The sequence below is a fragment of the Accipiter gentilis genome, chromosome 31 (assembly GCF_929443795.1).
Source record: "Accipiter gentilis chromosome 31, bAccGen1.1, whole genome shotgun sequence".
NCBI lineage: Eukaryota > Metazoa > Chordata > Aves > Accipitriformes > Accipitridae > Astur > Astur gentilis.
In genome coordinates, this window is record NC_064910.1 from 15,574,665 (window position 1) to 15,591,237 (window position 16,573).

Here is a 16,573-nt window from a genome sequence, read left to right on the forward strand (position 1 = left end):
TCTGGCAGAAGTGCTCACAAAGCTACTTTCCATCATTTATCAGCACTCCTGGCTAACCAGGGAGGTCCCAGATGACTGCAGGTTAGCAAATGTGACACCCATCTACAAGAAGGGCTGGAAGGAGGATCCAGGGAACTACAGGCCTGTCAGTCTGACCTCGGTGCCGGGGAAGGTTATGGAGCAGGTCATCCTGAGTGCCATCATGTGGCACGTACAGGACAACCAAGTGATCAGGCCCACTCAGCATGAATTTATGAAGGCAGGTCCTGCTTGATTAACCTGATCTCCTTCTATGACAAGGTGACCGGCTTAGTGGATGAGGGAAAGGCTGTGGATGTTGCCTACCTAGACTTTAGTAAAGCCTTTGAGACTGTTTCCCACAGCATTCTCCTGGAAAAACTGGCTGCTCATGGCTTGGGCAGGTGTATTCTTCACTAGGTAAAAAAACTGGCTGGATGACCAGGCCCAAAGAGTTGTGGTGAATGGAGTTAAATCCAGCTGGCAGCTGGTCACAAGTGGTGTTCCCCAGGGCTCTGTGTTGGGGCCAGTTCTGTTTAATATCTTTACCAATGACCTGGATGAGGGGATCGAGTGCACCCTCAGTAAGTTTGCAGATGACACCAAGTTGGGCAGGACTGTTGATCTGCTGGAGGGCAGGAAGGCTCTACAGAGGGATCTGGACAGGCTGGGTCGATGGGCTGAGGCCAATTGTATGAGGTTCAACAAGGCCAAGTGCCGGGTCCTGCACTTGGGTCACAACAACGCTACAGGCTTGGGGAAGAGTGGCTGGAAAGCTGCCTGGTGGAAAAGGACCTGGGGGTGTTGGTCGACAGCAGCTGAATACGAGCCAGCAGTGTGCCCAGGTGGCCAGGAAGGCCAACAGCATCCTGGCCTGTATCAGAAATGTTGTGGCCAGCAGGAGCAGGGAGGTGATCATCCCCCTGTACTGGGCACTGGTGAGGCCGCACCTCGAGTCTGTGTTCAGTTTTGGGCCCCTCACTGCAGGAAAGACATGGAGGGGCTGGAGCGTGTCCAGAGAAGGGCAACCGAGCTGGTGAGGGGCCTGGAGCACAAGTCTGATGAGGAGCGGCTGAGGGAGCTGGGGTTGTTTCGTCTGGAGAAAAGGAGGCTGAGGGGAGACCTGATCGCTCTCTACAACTGCCTGAAAGGAGGTTGTAGCGAGATCGGTGTCGGACTCTTTTCCCAAATAGCAAGTGAAAGGATGAGAAGAAATGGCCTCAAGTTGCAGCAGGGGAGGTTTAGATTGGATATTAGGAAAAATTTCTTTACTGAAAGGGTTGTCGAGCATTGGAACAGGCTGTCCAGGAAAGTGCTTGAGTCAGCATCCTTGGAGGTATTTAAAAGACGCTGTAGGTGTGGCGCTTAGGGCCATGGTTTCGTGGTGGACTTGGCAGTGCTGGGTTGACAGTTGAACTCGATGATCGTGAAGGTCTTTTCCAACCTAAACGATTCTATGATTCTATCAGCTAGCTCCTTACTGCCCCTCTTACTTCACTGTGATTGCCATGGTGTCTCCATTCAAATCCTTGTCACTACAAAGACCCTGCTCTGCTTACTTTCTCCAGTCACCCTTTACAGACTTTCAGGGAAGAATCAGTGGTAAACAAGATCACTTCCCTAAACCTTTGTAGTAATAGGAAACCACTGCTGGCCAATCTCCTTCTTTGCTCCCTCCTCATACGCCTTCTGCAACATTCCCACCTCTGGCTGCTGCTGGTGCAGCCTAGCCACTGGCACCAATAGTGCACATCAACAGAGCATACCAAGCGTGAGCAGGAACACTATTTTACATCTAAGAAAACCATAACAGCATATGAAAAAAGTGACCTGGACTGTCACAAAGACGACCTGTAAACCAAATGCTCATAAAAAGTTGTCAGCAGAAGGTTTTTATCCAGACAGCCTTCCACACAAGCTTTGCCCACTTGAAGTTTTCCAATATTCTGGGCTTTTATTTACTCAGCAAGAAGTGTGAGTAGTGAGGTCCCCAGATATAAAATGATTTAACAGTTCTCTAATTATCAGCTTTCTTCTAATCCCATATAACTAGAAAGAATGTAGCACTGTCCCAGAACCATTTATTTTAGTGACAGCCTGTGAGTGTACAGCAGTAAGAAATCTTCTCTGTTAAAGAAAGCATCTTTCAGCATTTGATATTAATACTCACCATATATAATCTGCCATAGTCCTCTACACTCAATACTCACCTTCTTAAATTCTGTACCACAGGTTGCTCTGTGTGTGTGTGATTTTTAATACAAGTATTATGCATAATTAGAACTGATAAATAAGAATTGGCAATTAGAGGAGCCTTAAGCAATTTTTCACCCTATCTGAACAAAAAGACTAAACTGCAAGTGACAAGCTTGTAAATTAAATATCTGAAAATATAAAAACTTTATTAGAAGTGTGTCATTTGTGAATCGTTTAAGTGGCATATAATTAGATATGCAGTCACTTTATTATGGTTTATTTGTTCCTGGCTCATAAAGACTTTTTATCATGAAAAGCTCCCTGACTGTGACATTTACTGTAAGAGTGGCCATGAAAGGAAGTGTTGAAACTTTGCCACTGAAGACTTGTAAAACTACTTGAGAGAAATTACATAAACAAACTACCCTAGAAGATGCTTGCAGGAGTTACGTCTGGAAGTGGTACAAACAATTAATTTCTGAAAACAAGCTTTCCGTCATTGGAAAGGAAGTCTTGCTTTCATTCTTTTTGGTTTAGTTCATTACACAAATCATTTAACTTTTCCTTGGAAATGAAAGAGAACTAGGCTTAGCCAGTGCACTAATGACTAATTGTATTGGGTTTACGTGGCAAGGTTTTGGTAGCGTCAAGGCTGCAGGGGTGGCTTCTGTGAGAAGAGACTAGGAGCTGCCCCTGTTTTGGAAACAACCAGTTCCAACCAGCTCCAAAATGGACCCGCTGCTGGCCAAAGCTGAGCCCATCAGTGATGCTGGTGGCACCTCTGTGATAACGTATTTAAGAAACGGTAAAAAACACTGCATAGAACTTTGAGAAAGGAGTGACAAAATGTGAGAGAAACAACTCTGCAGACACCAGGGTCAGTGAAAAATGAGGGGGAGGAGGTGCTCCAGGCACTGGAGCAGGGATTCCCCTGCAGCCCAGGGAGAAGACCATGGTGAAATAGGTCATCCCCCTGCAGCTCATGGAGGACTGTGCTGGAGCAGACAATCCACACTGCAGCCATGAAGGACCGTATGCCAGAGCAGGTAGATGTGCCTTGAAGGAAGCTGCAGCCTGTGGAGAGGAGCCCACACAGGAGCAGGCTCCTGGCAGGACCTGTGGCCCTTGGGGGACCACCTGAAGAACTGTCCCCCAGGGGAGAGACCCCACGCTGGAGCAGGGAAAGAGCATGAGGAGGAAGGAGAGGCAGTGACAAAGTGTTATGAACTGACCACAACCCCCATTCCTCATGCACTGCTTTGAGGGTTAGAGGTAGGAAAGTTGGGAATGAAGGAGTGAAGTTGAGTCCGGGAAGGTGGAGGGAAACTGGTTTTAGCTTTGTTCTGTTTCTCACTATCCTACTCCATTTTTAATTGTCAATAAAATAAATTAGTCTTCCCCAAGTCAAGTGTTTTTCCTGTGATGGTAATTGGTGAGTGATCTCCCTGTCCTTATCTCGACCCACATGCTTTTTCATTGTATTTTCTCTCCCTGTCCTGCTGAGGAGGAGGTTTGAAAGAATGGCTCGGTGGGCACTTGGCAGCCAGCCAAGGTTAGCCCATTACAACAATGTAAAGTTTGGGCATATTAATCTCTAGCTTGAGACTTGGGGATGAACTCACTGACCTCTTCTGATCTTTTCCAATTTAGCATGGTTCAATACACAGAATGAAACTGGCATTGCCTAAGATGAACTGGATTGCTTTTCAGATCAGCAGCCAGCAGAAACCCAGGCAGAATTGTAGGTGTAGAAAATGTGTAGTTTCTAGTTTTATCTGTTCTTTCCAACTTCCTTCCTTTCCTCTTCCTCTGTCCTCTCTGACACCTTCCTCCACACTTTCCTCTCTATCCTCCAGCCCATCTCCAGGATAGAGGCATTCCTTTGTCCCATCTCTGTCCCTGTCACCTCCCTTGTGTCTCCAGGTGCAGAAGGAGCTCTTGGTCATTCAAGCACAAAAAGGAGGAAAAGGCAGTAGGACAAATGAAAGCTCCATGAGGGCCAAGTTCAAGATGACCCTTGCTAAATGAGTCTTCTTGAGCTTCCCTCCAGATCTGTTTGTGAAGAACAAATGCAGAAACCCTGCAGAAATCACAGCAGATTCACCATACTGTGCAGATACACTGAACTAGATAATGAAAAGCTATTGTTAAAGGCATTCGTACAAAACAGCATAACATCATAGAAAATGCTATCTCAGGTTAGATCAATAGTGTCTCACACACAGATCTGCCAACAGTCTGTCCCAAAACTTCTGGAGCAACTGAAGTGCCCCTTAATGCTTTATTGTGAAATACCATGCCCAATTTTTTGTTTCTACCTAACCAGTGCAACTGACTCACCCTGAATGATAAAGAAATAAATATAATTTGCATTGTAAATTCTTCTCAAAGCAACTATGGATTTAAACATATACCAGTTTTCTACACAAATGACTCCTAGATTTCACAGTTGTGTTTCACAGGAAAATGTTTACCAATTTCTGTTTGTCTTATCCCCCTTTGCAGTCATCTTGCAGCTCAGGGAGCACACTACAATCCTGCCAAGCTCTGCTTCCAGCATTGGCCGCTGATACTGTTCTGAGCAATTGTATATTACAGCAGTCCTTGGTGTTCTGTAAGTTAAACCAGTTTCCAGAATTGCAGTTTCCACATTGAATAGAACATAATATTTTGCACGGTCATCTTTGATTACATCAGCCTGTTCCAACTCCTCTGTGCTTATGGATATACAGCGAACCATACCTAAGTCACCATTCTCTTCCAGTAAATCCATAACACATGGTCCACACTCCACAGGAATGTATGTGCATTTCCAAACAGTCCTGATGAACCTTAACAGCTATAATTTCACCATTTAGTAGAGGAAACAGCTGCAAAGCACTAAGTAGTGACTTGATATAAGTTGTCAATAAGATCTGCAATGCAATCAGTCTGAGCAGTTAAATTGGGAATGCTTTCCTCACACTCTTGCCATACCTGCGATTAGGTGACAAAGGCTCTCAGAGGTGTAAAATGAAAGCGAAGCACTCTGTAATATAAGACATACGTGACACAGAAAATAGTGAAGAACTGTGTCAGCTACTGACAGAATTAAATGCATTCAGAAACATCGTGGTTCTTTTCATCTTTTAAAAAATGTAGTTAATGTGCTTATGGGCATGAGCCATGCTACAAACTCAAGGAAATAACGGGGAAAAAAAAGTGACATGTACCCCGATCCCTGCCAGTGAAGAAATAAGAAGTTTAGGTTATCAAAATTCTTATGATGCCTCACATTGCAACTTCAGCCTTGCATGATCAAAATCATTAGGGCTGTTCTTCCATAAATCACAGATATGAAAAAAGCAAACCCTTCCAATTATTTTCACTACATACATGTCTCTCCTGATGCCTCTACATTTTTCTTGCATTATTTCAACATGTCAGTTGCATCTTTTCTACCTTAGCTATAGTTATTTGCCATTTCATAGATGTTATGCTTTCAGCTTTCTCCAGTAGTTTGTTGGGATATTTTAACAATCATGTACTTTGGAACAGTGGAATAGCTTCCATGTGTTTTTTTTAAAGTACACTGCAGCATTATCTTCTATGGTTCTATGATGTTTTGCTTCCATACACACTTTATATACCTGCAATGTTCTATTGGTATTTACAATTTATTTCAAATTAGTAACAGCTGCTATATTAAAGTATTTATTTAGTTCCTTTTACGTGTCCAGGATGAAAAGTAAAATTGGATTGAAATCTGATTTTGGATTCTTTGTGTTGCTTCCAATCTGAATCATTGGGGTTTTTTTGTTATTGTTTGTTTTTTTATATATTATTCAGCTACTTTTTAGTCTTACTGATAACTTTAGTTAATTTTCAAAGTGAGATATTAAACATTAATATTATACATTAACAGTTCCACCAAAGTCTTAGAATGATAAAAATAAATGGAGGGGGAGTTTATTTAGGTGCATAATAACATTTTTTAAAAAATGAAGTGAGGAGCAGAGAGTTCAGAACTGGGAATTGATGTGATTGAGTCACAGCCCAGAATCCTATCTCTGGGACTTGAATTATTCCTTTTAGAAATGCAAACCAGGTCACATTTTCCTTTCCTTTTAGTACTACACTGGTAGTTTGCTGTATGCTAATATATAAGAACTCAGAGAAATCACTTTAAAAGCATGAGATTTGGAATCAGTTCACTCCTTGGCTTTGTGGGTTTTGAACTGACTTCTTCCATCTCCCAGAAGAGATCCTATTCAACAAGCTATGGGTACATATGCCCCTCTTGTTCTGCAAGGAAAGAGAGGAAGAGTTAGTTTAAGGTCAATGATTACAGTGAATCCTACATTTTGCTCCTGGTACCTCTTATGCATTTTATTCAGATGACTTCATGTAGAATACAGAAGAAAGACTTGGTCATAGAGAAGAACAGAAAAAGTATTAAAAAAAAAAAAAAAAAAAAAAAAAAAAAGAAGTAAAAATCTACAGAAAGCCTGACAGTTATGGTGATGGTCCTAGCCAGACTCAACTTCTGAGACTGCTTACTTCTGAGAACAAAAGCTCTAACCTCTTCTATCCTCCAGCTGGGAGTCCAGACAGAGGATTGTAGGCACTGTGTTCTGCTAAACCCTCTTCGACAAGTTGATTTTATGTATGCTTATCAAAAGGAGAGGAGAAAATGAAGGGTGCAACAGTTCTTCCAGCCAGAGGTAGTTCTGGGCTTGTGCCTATGTGATTTTGCAGGCACCTAAGAGCTGACCATACAGACTTTGCATCTAGACAGCTGAGAATTTACATAGGGGATGGGGAGGAAGGAGCCTCACAGCTCCATTTTTCATGGATCTTAATAGAACTTGTTCTTGTTCAGGAACCTCTGGAGTGAAAACAGTCATGGTTAACATTGTCTAAGAAAAAGAGAAAAAAAAAGTTCTGACTTTTAGTAAGGCTCTTTTTTTTTTTTTTTTTTAACTGAATTGCCATCAACAAAGTACATTTGGTTTTCCCATGATTAAAGATTAGCACAACGATACTTTTTTTCTGTCTTCTGAAGCCTTCAAGAATCAGATAAATTTAAGTCTTCTAGCTGGTTAACTCTATTTCCTCTAAGTTTCTTTCTCCTCTGTCATGAAACTTGCTGTACAAACACTTTCCCATAAGGTGCAACTGATGTATAAGCCAAAAAAAAAAAAAAAAAAAAAGAAAGAAAAATTTTGATTTGCTGCAGTCCCTTCGGGTTCTAGGTCTGCATATCCACATTCTGTCTTAGCTCACACCAGTTGTTGGGTGTTCATAATTGATTCATAGACAGCTAAATGCTGAGGGATCTTGCATCCCCACTGCGAGTGGGGCACCCGAGGTAATGCCCTGATGTGCAACTTCAGGCTGGCTGCAAGGCAAATTCTCATCAAAAAGAGCCCCTCTTCTACACTAAAATGCACTTACAGTCCACTTCTCAGACAGAGGAGTAGTCTTTAATCCATATTTTCTAATCTCCCTATACACATATAATGGAAAACAGTCCAACACTGAGGTAATTAGGAAAATAAAATATTCTGTGCTTTACTCTGTGACCTGTGACAAGAACAAAACAATACTACCAAGCATAAAATCCCCTGATATTCTTCATGCAAAAGGTCTTTGTAAGAGTCTCTTTGTGTACACACAGAAGTCTCCAAAGCCTGTGTTACCCACCCTCCAAAGAAAGAGTAATTGCAGAGACCAGCTCAGTCAATCACACTGGAATACAATCTCAGTACATATGCATTGGAACATTGTTTCATCCAAATTATTTTTAGTACCTTGTTCTGTCTCTTTTAGCTGTACATCTACACCTATGTACAGCTTCTCTTCTGTGAAGAGAAGACATGGGTAATTTCTGCAGTAAACTTTGTACATGTCTTTCACCTGTTCTGCTCCCTCTCTCTCAAACATTCTTACTTTTCATTTTATTCAAGATAAGATATATTATTGTTATGGGTTTGTGTGGCAGCAGGTTTTTTGGTATGGGTGAGGGTCCGCAGGGCCGGCTCCTGTGAGAAGCTGCTGGAAGCTGCCCCGGCTCCAAGCCGGACCCGCCTCTGGCCCAGGCCGAGCCCCTCAGGGACAGTGGAAACACCGGTGGGAGAGCAGATTTCAGAGGGGAAACCTGCAGGGAGTGGGGGATTGGAACGGGAGAGGAACCCCTCTGTGGGTACCGAGGTCAGGGAGGAAGGCAGGAGGGGATGCCCCCGCAGCCCGCGGTGAGGCGGCAGGCTGTCCCCCCCAGCCATGGAGGGGAGCGGAGGCCCCCAAGATGGCCGCCGCTCCATGAGGAAGCCTGCGCTGGAGCAGGCTGGGACTGAAGGACTGCAGCCCATGGGAGACACCCCACGGAGGAGTAGGGCCCGAGTGCGGAGTCCTCCTCCCCTGAGGAGGAAGGAGCGGCAGAGACAAGGGGTGAGGAACCGACGCCACCCCAAATTCCCCAAAGGTGTTCTGAGGTTGGTTTTACTTCTCAGTATCCTTGTTTTGATCTGATTGGTAGTAAGTTAAATGGATTTTGTTTCTTCCCCAAGTTGAGCTTGTCTTTTTGCCCGTGCTCATATGTGGTGAGTGATCCCTCCCTGTCCTTGTCTTGACCCATGAGCATTTCTTTATATTTTGTCCTCATCCCACTGGGGCTGGGGTGGGAGGAGTGAGCGAGCAGCTGCGTGGTGCTTTGTTACCAGCTGGGCCTAAACCATGACAATTACTCAATTTATGGTTGCTTCAGAATGGCATAATGAGAGAGTATATGCATTTCTTATTTGGATTATTACACAAAAACAAACCAACCTGGGCTATGTTCTCCTCTCAGTTATATTTTTAAAGCCACACTCAAGTAATGAAGAAGCAGATAAAAAAGATGTTGCATTATGCGTATTTTTCCTGCACTGTCCTCCTCATCAGTGATGGCAGGAAGATATTTTATATAAGCAAAGATAATATTTGATTGATTGGTTTAGATGTTTTAATGTCTAAAAAGATTAATTTGTATTTAAATAAAATATCCATAGCAATACCATATAGCTGAGTTTAGAGTTATTTTGATTCATTTTGTTTCCTTTGGGAGTGTAGTTATATCATCTAGTCACAGCAGACATAAAGAAACTCTACAAACACCATTAGCTTTAAAGTTATTGCTCTTATTGTCTATCTTTCAAACATAAAAAGCTATATTAGAAAGCCAGACCACGTCAAGCATTTCTTGTATCTCAGAATGACATATAAGCTTCTAACCCCTTCTAAGCTTACATAAAGTGCTTTGCACTTCAGCTGAAAAGCCCTACTGACTTCTTATTTCACCAAGTATCAGTTAGTCTTCAATCAATTACTAATAAAGGTAAAGGCTTCTCGCTTCCTAGGCAAAAGCCTAATATCTGATTTTTGGGAAAAAAAATACAAACTTATTAGGAGTTAGATGGAGTTGAATGTATCAGTTATAACTGCCTGCACGCATTATTCTTATGATGACAATTTTCCCTTGCATAGATAATAATTAAAGAGACACAACTCCGTTATCTGATATATGCAACGGATCAACCCCTACACAGTTTATGGGATGACTGTACAAAGCTTTTTCATTAACCATTTTAACCTTTATTTTGCAAAGAAAAATACTAGGATCTCAGTGATGGTATCCTAAGCATTTGCATGTAAAGACGACATTTCAAAATCTATAACGATTTTTTATTTTTTATGAACTCCATATATATGGAGTATATACTGTGATGCACACAGACACACTAGGTTTATCCCTCACATTCTATGTTCATTTTCTTTAACAATGACAGCAATCAACTGACAGCATCAAACCTTTTTTCATTAAAACTAAGCAGGTTTTTAACCCCTTTATTTTCAATTGTTCACATGAGTTAAGAATCCATTTGTCATTTTTTTAATCTATATTACGAGTAGATTGAATATCCAAATTATGCTTCTTGGTTCAAGTGTTGGATAACATTATTTGTCTTTCTATTCTAGATAAACCCCTTGTAAATAGCTTAAAAAAATATGTTATTAAATCAATTTGGTGTTTCTAGTTACCACACAGTTTTCTATGTTTCAATGTTATATCCAGTTAATCTGTCTTGTAATTCTGTTAAGGAAAGTAGTTCTTAACACTTTGAAAATCTACTGTGCTAAACCTACTGTATTTGATTTTTTGCTTACTTCACAGACTGTAACACAGTACAGCATATGGAAATGAATATTGCCATTTGTATTTTTGGTCTTGAACTATTATTCTTGCATCCCTACTGAAACTTAAGGGTCCCTAATAACAACTCATAATTTTTTCCTTTCTTTAATAAATATTAGTTATTAATAAAGATATAAATAATAAATAATAATAGATATTAAAGAGAAAAAATTAAGATTGTTTTGGTTGTTATTGTCATTTAATCAATGAATGAAATCTTTTCGATGACTTTTCATTGTCATATTTTATAATCTCTTCAGTAAAATATATTGGAAAAAAAACCTGAAAAATCCTAGGAAAAAAGCCTTTTAGTGCAAATTATTTTGCAGTTTTATTTTGAAAAATAATTGTCTTCAGATATTGAAAAATACCTTTGCTACACTATAAATTTATTCTAAAAGTCTAGACCAATCACTACAGAAAATTTATAGTCGCCAGAGAACAATTAAGTTAACCTGCTGTTAAGGGCAAAAATCAGCTACAGAAACATAGACAGCTAGTGATATTTTCAATGCTGTGTGGTATGCAGTTGTTCATTCCAGAAGAGCATGTGTCCGCAGTAAGTTCTATATCATCTGACAGCCACCTAAAATAGCTCAGATTCCTTCACGGAATGGTTGAGGTTGGAAGGAACCTCCAGAGCTCATCTCATCCAACCCCCTGATCAATCAGAGCCACCTAGATGCCATTGCCCAGGACCATGTCCAGATGGCTTTTGAATATCTCTGGGGATGGAGACTCCGCCACCTCTCAGGGAAAACTGCCAGTGCTCAGTCACTCTCATCGTAGAAAAGTGTTTCCTTGTGCTCAGATAGAACATCCTGTGTTTGTTTGCACCCATCACCTCTGGTCCTGTCACTGGGCACCACTGAAAAAAAGCCTGGCCCTGTTTTCTTTGCACCCTCTCTTCAGGTATTTGTACACATTGATGAGATCCCTCTGAGCCTTCTTTTCTCCAGGCTGAGCAGTCCCAGCTCTCTCAGCCTTTCCTCATAGGAGAGATGCTCCAGTCCCTTAATCAGTTTAGTGATCCTTTGCTGGAATCCCTCCAGTAGCTCCATGTCTCTTGTACTGTGGAGCCCAGAACCGGACACAGTATTCTAGGTACTTAGTAGTGGCCTCACCAGTGCTGAGCAGAGGGGAAGAATCACTTCCCTTGTTCTGCTGCCAACACATCTCCTAACGCAGCCAAGGATACTGTTGGCCTTTGCCACTGGCTCACATTCAACTTGTTGTCCACAAGGACCCCCAGATCCTCTTCTGCAAAGCTGCTTTCCAGCTGGTTGGCCCCCAGCCTGTTCTGGTGCCTGGAGTTGTTCTTTCCCAGGTGTAGGACACTGCATGTCTCTTTGTTGGACTCCACGAGGTTCCTGTCAGACACTTTCTCCAGCCTGTTGAGGTCCTTCTGGATGGCTGTTCAATCCCCCTCTGGCATGTCCCACTCCTCCCAGTTTGGTGTCACCTGCAAGGGAGACTTACTGAAGGTACAACTCTACCCCATCATTCAGACCATTAATGAACAGTATTGGACCCAGCATTGATCCCTGGGGTACAATGCTAGTTCAGCTACCAACAAGACTTTGTGTACCTGATCACCACCCTCTGGGCCTAGCCATTCAGTCAGTTTTCAGTCCACCACGCTGTGTGCTCATTCAGCCCATATCTCATCAGCTTCTTCACAAGGAACTTAGGGGAGACAGTGTTGAAAGCCTTACTGACGTCTAGGTAGACAATATCCACTGCTGTCCCCTCGTCTACCAAGACAGACATTTCATTGTAGATTATCAGTCTGTTCAAGCATGGCTTCCCTTTTGTTAAGCCATGTGAACTATTCCTTATCACCTTCATGTCCATTATTTGCCTGGAAACGGTTTCCAAGCCTATTTGTTCCATCATCTTCACAATCTTCACAGAAGGGACTCTAAACAGGAACTTCTAGGCTAAGAGTAGCAGCTAAAGAACAGCATGATTGTAGCACTTGCACTAGCTTGCAGTTCTGAGAAGAAGTTCCACTGACTTAATTGGACCTATGGTAATTTTTACCAGTTGAAGGAGGTTTCAGTTGTGAGATTACTGCTGAGTGAACCCATTAGTCCTCCTTCTGCCTCAACTGCCCATCTGTTAAAACAGATTAATATTTCACATTCTCACAAAGATAAACAAATTTTCAGATGTTTTGATAATGAAGCCTCTAACTATCAGATACTTATAAAAGGAGAGTGAAAGGTAGTATCAAATTCCATAAAAAACAAGCCAAAATAAATTACTGAAATTCAGTTCCTACTAGACTGTTGATTTTATTGATACACAGAGAAACACATACAAAGACGTTCATGCTCCTACATTATAAATCTTGTTTTACAAAGTATTCTAGAGCTTTCTAATTAAAAACTCCTTAAAAGTATAATGAAATATTTATATACATCTAATCTTACAGGATTTCACTTGAATTCTCGTTTTATTTTTCCTCCTCGTACTTTTTAGTGATATTTTAAAAAAATATTTTGGCTATACAAAAATTAATGATAATTTAAAAAATCATATTGCAGGATCACATCGTGATGCTAAGCAAAACACAAAGGAAACACATTTTACAATGACTTGATTATAAAAATGTCATGTATCTTTTCACAGATTTTGTAAATTTACACAATATTTTTCACCTTGGAAAATGTTTCTCAGCTCAAACTGAAGTGATGCACAAAGTAAAGGTATTATATTTGCCTAAGTTAGCTGTACAAATATTTATGATAACCTCATACACATCAGAGGCTTGTGAATACATTTCTTGCCACTATAGTGTTACTACACTAGAAATTAATGAGATTGCCTCCTGCGCAGAGTCCACGTAAGCACTGACTAGATTCTACTAAAAATATAACTAGAAAAAAGCAAGGCCTGTATACAGCAAGAGGCACCTTTTTTTTCTTCTTAAGGCTGTTAGAATTCAAGAATCAGCTACTGCCACATCCTTTGTTTAAGAACTTAATGCCCATGATTTAGGGAACTCCAAGTATTTCTCCTAAAACCAGCATTATTTTCTAATTAATCATGTATAGTCAAAAACCTGTGAAATAAATCCTTCCTGGTGCAATTTGCAAGTTCAGAAAATATTCAGATCTCAAGGAAGTTGCATTACCTTGATCTAGCTTCAGCTTCTGATAAAGAACTACCTCCCAGATGATTGCATTTTTGCTCTACAGTATTTCTTCATTTAGATGGCAGTTTCATCTGCAAAATGCTATATGCTTTTTTTTTTTTTTTTTTTTTAAGTTAGAAGAAATCAGTTTAAAGAGAGAAAAAATATTCCAAGGCCAACAGGCATCTTTTGTGGGAAAAAGGCACTTCAGAGTTTAAGAGTTTCACAAGTTGGATGGGTCACTTAGGGGTGCATTCCATCTTGCCCTCATCTATCACGCTGGCTTTCTAAGTCATACAAAAATCAATCTTAAATCATGCCTACCCAGTAGAGATTGCAGATTTCAAGGGCATAAAACAAGCAGACGAATATCATTCACAAATAGCTCCACTGGAGGTCAATAGAAAAGCCATTGCCTTAGGTGTTAAGGCCAGACAGGTCCACAGACATTAACTGCAGCATCGGTAAATAGAATTTTAGAACTAGATTATATCAGGTCATTATCATTTGATTTCATGTCAATTCAGCTATACTATAATTCCATGTTTTGGAAAAACAAGCTATTTCTTCTTTCTCCAGTAATTTACAATAAATTTTTCTTACATACACACCACTGAGTATTCGCTATTTACTAACTAATTTTGGATCCTGGTATTCTGCACATTTGTGGCAGCTAATATCTTGGCACTAAATTTGTTTCATACTTTTAAATTCACTTCAGTGGAAAAATATTTTAGATATATTTGTAATAATTTCACAAACATTACAGCCATTTCATCTGTTTCACATTTTTGTGTTGTACCTGCTGGTAAAGCTGATACTGCAACTTAACCTCCCGCAGTATACATTTCTAATGCTCAGGGGTCCATAGTAGTGAAACTATCAGACCAGGAGGAGTAAGACAGACAACTTGGCTCATGCAGCTCACCAATACATGTGCAACCACTAATGATACTCCTATCCTGACCATGTTAGAAGATGGTGAAAACATTAGGTGGTTCTTGCATTCATAGTCACCCCCTGGGGTACGCAAGAGAAATTAAAATTAGTCTCATAATTAAGAAAATTAAATCAATCTTCAAGTGTCAGAAAAACTTTCAGGCTTTCACAGGGAAAAAGTTAATAAACAAAATTCTGCAGCTGATATTGTGAGTGCTATTACACTTACCAGTAAGTCAAAGCTTTGGGAAAAGTCCATTTGGACAAACAGAAATATGTATGCAAAAAAGAGATGGTGATCCACAAGCTTTGATCAATGACATAGAATGAACTTTTACTAATCTATTTTAGAATAAATAGACACAATAATGTCTGGTGTTTGGTGATCCGTCAGGGGATTATTAAAATTAGATTTTTTTGCAAGATATTCTGTGATAGTTTGGTCCATTTCTTTCCCAGTTCTTTGGTGTGTTCCTTATAAAGTTTCCTTTACCTCTTCCTGTATTACCTGGGCCATGTGCCATAAATCCTCATAGCCTTTTCAAAGTAATTTTCTAAGAAACCATATTTAACAATGAAGCCAAGCAACTTCTTACACTCCCCTTTTTCAATTAGAGTATGTTTTCTCTATTTTTGTGAAGTCTACAGTGAGTTTTTCCACCAGTAAGCATGTCCATGTAAGCTCCTTGTGCTGAACCAATAGAAAATTCCTTGTTACCTTTGAGGGGTGCAAAAATAATTGAAACAGAATAGAAGAATTTCAAGAAATAAATCTTTAGGTCATTTGGTTCACCCTAGGTAGTTGTGTTTCCTGATCTCTAGAAGACACTAAAGCTTTATCAAATTTTGTATAAATCAAGGGTTTTTTTCCTGTTTCTTCCTTTCCCAGAGTGCAAGTAATTTTTTGTTAAGAATTTGTGGAGATTTATCCTTGTTTTAATTTTTCATTTTATTCCCTAAATTCAAGGTTTGTAAATGGTACCTGTTTAGCTTATGGTGCTAGACTGGGCCCTGCACATTGCACTTTGCAACAGAAGGAAACATGAAATGAAATAAAATTTCGCAACTTCCTCATTTTTTGTACTTACTTGGTTTATACAAGTGAACCTGGATACATTCAGATGTTTGAATCCTTTGGATGCAGGTATGACCGGAATGAAATTCTTCAAAGGCCATCAGTACTTTTGAGTTTGCAGGTTTGCATTTGACAAAACTCTGGTGGAAATGTGGAGAATATAGAAGTAATTATGTATCTAAATACGGGATTATGTCTTTTTGACTGAGTGCAGAATTTGGCAATGATTATATTCCCCAGCTTTGAATCAAGTTCATTATTTTTCATATACAATTAACATATTGATATAGAATGCCATTTAAATGATCTGTAAAGGCTAAATAATACAGGAATTCTGTGGCTGTCTCAAAATTAGCATTAATCAGTTCTGGACATAAGTATTTAAGACTGAAGTGAAAATGTTCTGTTGTATGGAAAGGCATCCACACATCCCTAACTCTGACCTGAAACAACATTGTAAAAGAATCTGATTACCAATATTCATGACTTAATGTTATTAATAAAAATGTTATCAGGGCATGTGATTAAAGAATTAATAACTATCTTCTAAATATACTGGAGGCTGTTGGGTTTTTTTCTCTTTTTAATCGCCTGTCCATTATTTAAGACAAAAAGAAATATATATAATCTCCTTTTGGGTTTTTTTGATAAATATATGGTCCTGTTAAAGAGAAATTGAACAATGATTGTTCTTAATACTTAACTGTATACAAGTGCATTTCCAAATCAATTAAAATATCTTCAGTATGATTCAGTAAACAACTACTTCTCTGTCATTTAAACATTCATCCACCACAAGAGCTATGTCTATGCAATCAGTTCATTAGAAAAGATGTTGTTATTATTATAGACTATTATAAGACCATTTAAGTTTCCTGCTTTTCTAAGCCATTTGCCTGGCAATGGAATATCTTAAGGCTCTCTCTGCATGCTGAGGCTCCTTCTCAGCTGGAGACTTAGGCCTTTTCTGAGCACTCCCTGCACCCTCGTTGTA

General features: G+C 40.0%; 1 protein-coding gene across 1 annotated transcript in view; it reads left to right on the forward strand.

Moving 5' to 3' along the window:
• Nucleotides 1–12,390, forward strand: part of STS (steroid sulfatase) — a 300,091-nt gene extending 287,701 nt beyond the window's left edge. The window contains exon 11 of the transcript XR_007510235.1: nucleotides 12,380–12,390. The gene's annotated coding sequence lies outside the window, so the exon portion shown is untranslated. The remainder of the gene's footprint in view (nucleotides 1–12,379) is intronic.
• Nucleotides 12,391–16,573: the final 4,183 nt, after the last annotated feature.